The sequence below is a fragment of the Macrotis lagotis genome, chromosome 6 (assembly GCF_037893015.1).
Source record: "Macrotis lagotis isolate mMagLag1 chromosome 6, bilby.v1.9.chrom.fasta, whole genome shotgun sequence".
In the NCBI taxonomy this organism is placed as follows: domain Eukaryota; kingdom Metazoa; phylum Chordata; class Mammalia; order Peramelemorphia; family Peramelidae; genus Macrotis; species Macrotis lagotis.
In genome coordinates, this window is record NC_133663.1 from 207723128 (window position 1) to 207733402 (window position 10275).

At 34.7% G+C, this 10275-nt stretch overlaps 1 pseudogene; it reads left to right on the top strand.

The window, feature by feature from the left end:
* The first annotated feature begins 7046 nt into the window (after window positions 1-7046).
* LOC141492319 (serine/threonine-protein phosphatase 2A 55 kDa regulatory subunit B alpha isoform pseudogene) lies at window positions 7047-9934 on the top strand (annotated as a pseudogene).
* Window positions 9935-10275: the final 341 nt, after the last annotated feature.

Consider the following 10275-nt stretch of genomic DNA (forward strand, 5'->3'; position numbering starts at 1 on the left):
AAGAATGGCTAAACAAATTATGATACATGAATACTATGAAATATTATTGTTCTATAAGGAACCATAAACAGGTAGATTCTAGAGATGGAATGAGTTACAGGATCTGATGCTGTGCAAAGGGAGCTGAACCAAAGAACAATGTACACATTAACAACAATACTGTGAGATGATCAACCTTGATGGAAATAACACCTCTCAGCAGTTTAGAGATCTGGGACAACTGTATTAGACTGGCTATGGACAATGCTATCCCCATTCAGTGGAAGAAAAACAAAGCAAAACAACCCCCCCACACACACACACAAACCTCTTCAGAATCTGATGAAAATTCTATAAAAATTATCTCTTATGTATATCTTCCCCTTAATCCTAACTCTTCATACAGAAAATGACTAATGTGTAAACATGTTTATCAAAAATATATATGTACAATGTTAACCTGACTGCTGCTGAGGGGAGAAGAGTATGAAGGGATCATAGAAGGAAATTTTGTAACTTAAAAATATGCATATGCATATGGATGAATGTTGAAAAAACTTTCATAATGTGTATATGGAAAAATAAAATATCAATTAAAAAAAGAAATCAGACCAAGTGAAAAATAACAGTAAAGATCTTCAAGAAAATGACTCACCAGAGATAGCAAATAGGAGATTTAGGTTTGGTCATGCTGAGCTTGTTTTTATTTTTATCGAGACAATAGCAGCTATTATTAATGCGAGGAGGTAGCTAAGGGGGCATTTCTCCACATTTCATTGTGCTGTTTCCTCTCCTGTTTTTTTTTTAACTGCTCCTATGTAATGTGTGGTTAGGAAATCTTTGCAAATTAGATCAAGGACCAGCTTTCAATGTAGCTAGGTTGAGTTACTCACTATATTTTAGAGGATTTTTCTTTTTTTTTTTCTTTTTTTTTTTTTTGCAAGGCAAACGGGGTTAAGTGGCTTGCCCAAGGCCACACAGCTAGGTAATTATTAAGTGTCTGAGACTAGATTTGAACCCAGGTACTCCTGACTCCAGGGCTGGTGCTTTATCCACTACACCACCTAGCCACCCCTATTTTAGAGGATTTTTAAGGTGATTACTTCATAATAAAATTACATATTTTGGATTTTTTTTATCTGGATAAATAAGGAAAATGAGAATCTAAGTTGCAATTTGCATCTTCAAGAAGAAGCAATGGAATTATATTTACCTGGATTTGATTTGATTTGAAAATTCATACATACTTTGTATAAAGACCTTTTTTTCTTTTGCAGTACAAGGAGGAAGTCTGCACCTGAGGAAATTGCAGTGTGGTGATTTCACCTAGTGAACACAGATGTTCAAATTACTAAGAGATTAAGTGATTCATTCATGGTTATACAGAAAGTGAATATCAGAGGCAAGAGGACTTGAAAAAAAGTTCTCCCTAATTCCAAGGCCCACCCTCAATCTACCATTACATACTGCTTTTCAGTGTTTGTCACTGAATAAAAACTAGAAAGAATAAGTTATTAGTCATAAAAATGATTTCATATGTAGTCTTTCTGTGATGGAAATGTACTTCTAAAGAACACATTAAGTCTTACAATTTATAAAATCCCAAGCTGTCTTTCACTACATAGGGCTGAAACAGCATATTACTGCTTCTTCTCTTAATTTCTTCTCTTACCTTGGTCTGAAAAATAAGGACCTTGATTTTAAGCAGAAGGAATATATAGAAAAAAGATAATGATCAATTGAAGGTCTTATATGAATGAAAACTGATATTAAAAAGGTTTTTATGAAATTGTGGATTGAGCTCCATAGGTATTTAAGTTCCTTTCCAATTCTACTGTTCCTTTGCAATTCTATTTTTCTTCTACCAAGTCATCAATTAACTTTCTTTTGTTAGACTTCAGTTTCATGATATATAATAAGATGATAATTTCCAAGGTTAATTATTGTTCCAGTTTTATATTATTTCTCTGGCAGCTAACAATATTTTATACTCTTCATTCTCCTGAATTTGGGCCCTTGTTTAAGTGCAGGTTCAGTAATAGAATAATCAGATATTCTTTGCTCCTTTTTTTTTTTTTTTTTAGTTTTTGCAAGGCAATGTGGTTAAGTGGCTTTCCCAAGGCCACACAGCTAGGTAATTATTAAGTGTCTGAGGTCGAATTTGAACTCAGGTACTCCTGACTCCAAGGCCGGTGCTCTATCCACTGCGCAACCTAGCCACCCCTTTTCTTTCTTCTTTTTCTTCCTTCTTCTCTCACTTGATTTTCTTTTCCTTCTCCCCTTCCATCCCCTTTCTCTTCTTCCTTATCTCCGTTTCTTCCTCTCTCTCCTCTTCCTTCTTTTCTTCCTTCCCTCCTTTCTTCTTTTCTTCTTTTTGCCTAGTAAAGTTCCAGCATTTAGTATAACAAGACATATATTCCAATTGGTTAGCAGATATTTTTTCAATTCTTTACAAAATTTTAAAGCTAGATAGATTCTTCTGGGTTTTGCTGGTATCTCAAACTATTAATTAATTTTTTCTGCTTATGAACAGTATCTTTCAGGTATAATTTAGCAATTATGGTGATCTATTTTCTGATTTTGAAAATTTTTTTGCCATCTCTTTCCAACACTATTATTCTCTCCTCCCTTTTCTCATTAAATAAAATCATTTTTGGTGATTTTTATAGACCACTTGTGTCATCATAATTTTGTAATTGTAAAATGGAACTCTAGAATTCTCAGTGATTTGGAACAAACTTTCATGTGATTGTTAAGAGTTTGCAATTCTTCTTTAGAGAACTATTTAGTCATCCCTAATCCATCGGTAATGATTCTTAGTCTTTGGAATTTGGCATTATCCCTATATACCTTGGATATCAGATATATCAAAGATATTGATTCAAAAGTTCTTTTCTCCCAATTGACCACAATTTACTGGAAGTCTCTTCTTAAATATATTGCCTCCTTAATTTTATTTCATGATATTTCTTGCATCTCCTTCTTCTTTTCCATTTATACTACCACCAAACTGGTTCATCCACTGAATCATAGATCTTGTAGGATTTAGTTTCTCTGAAATCCATCTTTCACAAGTCTGATAAAATAATCTTTTAAAATATCATAGTAGAACTCAATGCAAAATCTGGAGCTAGATTTATAGATTTGTATATCATTGTTCACTAAAGTCAGGGGAGTGAAATGAGACTAGACCAGCATCTGTAGGGAGGAGAGAAGGCCAAGGACTGAACATTAATGGAGAACTACACAGTCACTTTTGTAAATAGGCTTGATTAGATATGACACTTCACCACATGTCCCTGCTTTAGCTTCAAATCTTAAACATGGGAATTCAGAAAAAAATTTTTTGTCAGATATCCACATGAAGGATCTCCTCAACCTAAAGCAATCTCCCTCTTTTTTCAAATACACTTGTTTACCTAAAATAGTTAAAATTCATGACACTTTCTCCCCATGCATTCAGTGACTTTATATGAAATATTTAAGAAAGTAAGAATACATGAAGGTAGTTTCATCATATTATAGTCCTCCACTATTATATTCTCTTTTTCCCAATTCAGCAGAGTGATAATTTGCTATTGCTTTCAGATAAAACATTGACTGAGACATAGCAGCTTCCCCATTGTTTACAAATCATAGTGAAGTGATACAGTGTCAAGAGCATAAATTGCTGCATTCTTTTCTGTCTGCAAATCTTTGTGGTGTGACTGTACTATGAATTGAGGCATTCAGTCTCCCCATATTTCCTCTTCTTCCTTTCCCCCTCCAGAATTCTTCAACCAGAATAGCCCAGTAAAAAAGACAATTCATATTTGACCTCCTTATCAAGGCATCAGTGCCTCTGAGTTATACAGTAATTCTTGCCTTTGGGCTTTAAATGGTCTTCTATCTAACCCTACCTTATAGTTTCAGAATACCAATAGATGATGATGATGATGTTTGTCTTTCATTCTTGAAGACCATGACATCAGGAGAGGTGATATCATGGCAAACACACGAATTAGATTTGAGTAAGGGGGTATTTTGCTAAGTCATAAACTTCACTTTCTCCTTGAGAGCCATCTTGGTCTAGTGGCCAGATATGGAGATGGCCCTGGATGTCAGGCAATCAGGGTTAACAGACTTGCCCAAGATCACAGAGCTAGGAAATATCTGAGACTTGGATTCAAATTCTCTTACTCCTACCTCCAAGGCCAATGTTCTATCCATCCAACAGACACGTACATTTCTTCTGGGGTGGCCAGAGAAGATTTGGGGAGAAGGAAACACATAAGGCAGGAGTTTGTAACCTGTTATCTGTGAACTTGACCATTTAAAAAAATTTTTGTTAACTAATGTAATTGGTTTCTTCTTAATCTTTTAAATTTATTTTATATATTAAACTGTTATTTTGAAATGAGGTTCACAGGCTTCAACAAATTGCTAAAAGTGTCCATATCACAAAAAGATTAAGAACCCCTTGTAACTTCTGCAGAGTATTCCTATAACTGATTGATCTCTTAAGGGAAGAACCCATTTTTGTATTTAAATGATACCACTAAGAAATAGAACTCATAGAAATTTAAAGATGGAAATATTGAGTCCCAGGATTAAAAATGAACACTAAAATGATTCCAATTCAATAGAGTTAGCAATTATGTAATACTATTTATAACAAAGAATAATATTAGCTGATTAATTCAACTAATACTATAATAAAATTCTCATTTCGTTGAGGAGTCTAATTAAGTATGAACACTTTTACTTTGCAGAAAGATTTGAAATTCATCTGTGACCAAAGGAAAGGCTTATAATCATAGAGGAAACTTCATTTGTTTTTGTTTTGAGGTATAATGTGAATATTGATATTTTGGGGGGGGGGGAGAGGGGAGGCAAACCACAAACAGATTGGTATCTGTTTGCCAGAGAAGCTTGCCACAGTCATAAAGGTCCATCACAGAATCCAAATGGAAGATATATGGATGGAGCTCTTATCATAGATTCTATAGTACTGATAGCATTGTTCTTTGCTAGTACAGTACAGAGCCTCTTAAATGAGATCTATTAACACTCAAAAGAATTTAGATTAATGATCCACAATGGAAAAAAAATCCACAGTGATATAAAAATGATATTCAATTTGATGGACGACCAGTAGTGCTCATCATTTGTACATGCATTAGACAGGCACTTCAGACAGAGAATAATTTAGATGCAAAATTGAATCAAAAGAAGAAGAAAGGGTATTGATTAGATTGGGAAGTTATGAATTTATTTTTAATTTTACCAAGCATAAACCTGAAAAAAGGACAATTTTTGACATTAATATTTTTAGCTATGGAATATGACAATCTTCAAAGAATTGAAGTTATGTTTCAAACTGAAACATAAATATTGAATATGAGGAGAACCTTTGCAAATGAGGAATATCTACAAATAAGCTAATGTATTAAAAAAAAGCTCACAGGAGAAATGTGAATAGAAAAAAAAGATGTGCCAGTCATATAACAAAAGTGAAGGCTAGCCAACAATAGCTTACTTGCCTCATTGACCTAAAACAAGATCTAAAACAAGCTATCTCCTATAGCAAGTTGAATGGGCTTCCTATGGTACATTTGTGGGAGAATATGAATGAGAATCACACAGGATGAGCAGGCATGGAAAGTTTATGAACTGTATCATTGAAACAGCATACCCAAAATTTATTAGGCCATAGATCCATCAAAATTCCTCTACCATGTGATAGAACATAATAAAGTATACACTAACTGAACCTAGAATGGGATTGTTAGATGTTTTAACTGAAGAAAATATTAAGGGATTGGGGAGGTTTTCCCCCAAAAGATATAAATGTGATACAAGGAAACAATTTGTTTTAGAAATTGTTTGACTAGTCATCAGGAGACCAGAATCTAGTGTCATTCAGTTATGAATTTTGTGAATATGAGAATGTAATCATCTCTGTGATCTTCATTTTTATTAGCTATAAAAATGAGACTTAAGAAATATGTAAAAAAAGAAAAAAAGAAATATGTAGGAAACTCAGGGCTCAAGTCCCTTTTGATAATTTTTATTTCTAAAATTTCCTGATACTCAGACAAAGAAATTCATGATACTTTGGAAAAATGAGTTTTTACCCTTGGATGAGGACTGATAATCAAAATACCACATCAATGCCAAAAATGATATAGTGTGGGGACACTGGAATCATTTTTGCTTCAATTCAGAGGGCAAAAAATGTAATAGACCTTCACAATCTGGCACTATTCTTTGGCTTTTTTCCCTCTTCATTTCAGGCCAACAATCTGTTCACTATATCAATACTGACACTTTTCCCTTGGTCTGGTGATTTTAAAACACTATTAAAGAGATACTTGAAATGTTGTTCATGTTGAGATTATCACAGGAATACTTAACCATAAATCTTCCACTTTGCTTATTAATATTAAAATTTCCAACATACAGATCACTCACATGCTACTGTGTGCCATTTTTTTTCTGTTCACAAATGGAGTCTGCAGTAAACATTTCCTCACATAGGAAAGTGCATATGCCAACACCCACTATTTGCCCCTAATCTTATATGCCATGTTGACACCAGATGGTACTCTAAAATAGATCCTCTCACATATGAAATATTGTGTATATATGTGTGTAAATTTCTCACTTTCTCTCTCCCTTTTTCTATAGAATAATGAAAAAAATAATGAGAAAGTTAAGTGCAACTTCTTTATAGAATGCCAAGAATAGGACTTGAATTCATATATTGCTTATAATGTACATTTATATCTATTTGTCTTTTCTTTCATAATACTTTCCAGTAGATAGAATGAATGTTATTGACCACATTTCATAGCTGAGAAGACTGAGACGCCAAGAGATAAATGACTTGCTGAAGGCAAAAAGAAATTCATCAAGCTGCTGCAGCCACCAGTACCACCTCCAAGGGGGGAAAGGAGAGCAAGCTCCAGAGCACTGCCCTGCCGCCCCAAGCCCTGAGCCCACAGAGGCCCCAGCACCCTGAGAGGGCAATGGCCTCAGCCTGGAGAGCCTGAGCAACCCAACAGGGCCTCCATCACCCTCATGCCATGGAAGGAGCTGGAGGAGGAAATCATACTCAGTGGTGTTTTCCTCAGGTGAAAGGGGCATTCAATGATGATATAGCAGAAGAAGACATAATTTCTACAGTAGAATTTAACCATTCTGGAGAATTGCTAGCAATAGGAGATAAAGAAAGTAGAGTCTTCATCTTCCAACGGAAGTAGGAAAACAAAACCCAAATGCATAGTAGAGGAGAAGACAAAAGCATCTTCCAGGGCCATGAACCTGAATTTGACTACTTGAAAAGCTTAGAAATTGAAGAAAAGATCAATAAGATTAGGTGGTTGCCTCAGAAAAATGCTGCTCAGTTTTTATTATCTACCAATGATAAAACAATAAACTTATGAAGAGTATCTGAAAGGGATGAAAGACCAGAGGGATATAACTTAAAGGAAGAAAATGATCAGAATAGAGGATCCTACAACAGTTACTACACTACTGGTGCAGGTATTTCAACCCATGGATCTGATGGTTGAAGTGAGTCCAAGGAGAATATTTGTCAATGCTCATACATATGGCATCAACTCTATCTCTATTGATAGTGACTATGAAACATATTTATCTGCAGATGATTTGAGGATTAATCTTTGGCACCTTAAAAATTACAGACAGAAGTTTTAATATTGTAGATATCAAGCCAGCCAACATGGAAGAGCTGACTGAGGTGATCATGGCGGCAGAGTTCCATTCCAACAGCTGTACCACATTGGTTACATATTCGACTTGGTAATATGACAGCCTCTGCACTCTGACTGGCATTTGGAATTGTTTGAGAAAGTCAAAGATCCTAGTAACAGGTTCCTTTTCTCTCAATCATTTCCTCCATTTCTGATTCAAATTCAGCCATGGTGGTTGATATATGATAACTAGAGATTACCTGTCAGAAAAAAATCTGGGATTTAAACATGGAAAACAGACTTGTGGAAACCTACCAGGTGCATAAATACCTCAGAATTAAACTTTTCTCACTGTATGAGAATGAGTGCATTTTTAAAAATTTGAGTGTTGTTGGAATGGATCAGACAGTGTTGTCATGAGGGGATCTTACAATAATTTTTTCATAATGTTTGATAGAAATACAAAGCGAGATATCACCCTAGAAGCATCCCAGGAAAACAGTAAACCACGCACTGTTTTGAAGCCACATGAAGTCTGTGAAAGTGACAAATGAAAGATAAAATAAATTTCAACAGCTTAGACTTTAACAAGAAAATCCTTCATACAGCTTGGCACTCCAAGGAAAAGAGCATTGCTATATATATATATATATATATATATATATATATATATATATATATATATATATATATATATATATTTCAAGACAAAGTGAATTTAGGGTAGAAATTCCTTGCAGGAGTCTACTTCTTGCATAGTTGAGATAGTTGAATCTAACATTTGTATCTGTAAAAGAGAGAGAAAGAGAGGCCCATTGTGGCACCCCTTTCCAGTGTTTAAAAATGTGCCAATGTGACTACACATTTTTATAGCTACATGGAGAAAACTGTTGATGATTCACGGTGGTGGTTTTCTCCATGCCTGCTAGCCATTTAGGTAAGTATAGGGCACTAATTTAAATGACTACTTGTACCATCCTGCTTAATGGACTAGATTGGACTGAATCAATACTGGTTTACTCTACTCTTTATGCTTTTCATTGTGATGATGTCAAAACACAGTCATGCAATGGCATTTTGATTGTGTAACCTCATTACTGTATCATTTGTGGCCCCTTTTTATTAAATACAGTTCATTCTAACCTTGGCTTGTAGCATTCCTCCTCCTCTGACCTCCTGGATCCTCCCCATCAACTCTCTTACCCACTTCCCCTCCACCAAGCCCTGGTGGTGGTGTATTCAAAAAGAAGGAAAAAGAAATAAAACACATGAAATGGGTCAATTTGGTATCAATGGTAAAGGGGGTTTATGTTGTGAACAATGTTTTAATGATAGTTGGAATGTAATCACTCCTTGCCATGCTTGGAAACAGAAACAAAATAAGAAAGAGAGAAAAAAAATTACTGAATAAAAATAACAAAGAATGAAAAAAAAAGAACTTCTTCAGCAATCTAGACTAGAACTCTGAAACCAGTGGCTTTTCATTTTATCCCATAAGCTCCTATGAACAAAATTTCATCATCTTTCCTTGTCTAACCAGAATAGAGAATTTATATAAAAATAAAAGAGAGTTATAAAAATATTTTTCCCTTTCCCTGACCTTGTACTCTGCCATTAATTCTTTTTTTAGCAGCACTTTTTTGCAAAGGCAATGGAGTTTAATGACTTCTCCAAGATCACACAGCTAGGTAATTATTACGTGTCTGAGGTCAAATTTGAACTCAGGTCCTCCTGACTCCAGCGCCAATTCTCTATCCACTGTTCCACCTAGCTGCCCCATCTGCCATTAATTCTTAGGAAAAAATGTTTCTAATGTATCCTAACTTTACTTTCTGAGGATGTCTGAATTTTTTAAATAAATGTACTTTAGTGCAAAAAAAAAACCCTATAAAGATTGGAGCAAATAAGGAGAAATGAAAAATTCTCTACCACATCTTAATATTTGTCAGGATATAGTTATGGCATGGGAGTTTGATGTATTAATAATTTGTATTCTTTTTTCTCTTTCTTTTTTTTAAGTTTCTGAATGGGCAAAGAAAGAGCAGAAATTACCAGATAACAGCTGTCAACTACTAAGCAGTTCTGCCTCTTTTGGCCTTCAAACTTATGTGAGGTGCCTGAATGAAATAACCAATTCTTTGCCCTTCTGCTCTGTTGATCTTACCATTATTTTCTCCCGCTTTCCAGAAAGCAAATGTAACACACCAGCTCACCAACACATGCTTTCTTGGACTAGCACCAACATTTGTTGTATTTGACAGCTTAATGCCACTTTTCTTTATGAAACTGTTTCATTCTGCCAGTTTTATTTTTGTCCTATATGTCTGCAATGACTTTTATTTGTTGCTATATTTGTTTCTGAGCTTATTTGAAAAAATGTGTGGGGATAGTTTCTTTATAGCTGTACAATCAAGTTTCAAAGATTTGACTGGTACTCTTGACTTCTATTTTCACTCCAATTTTTGTCTTCTAAGACAATGGCATAACTAAGTCTCTACTTTCAAGGATGTTGAGTTACCATTAACTAATGATTGTTATTGTATATAGTAAGTCAGTCAGTGCCCTTGAGGGGATGACACTTGATATTGTTATAACTACG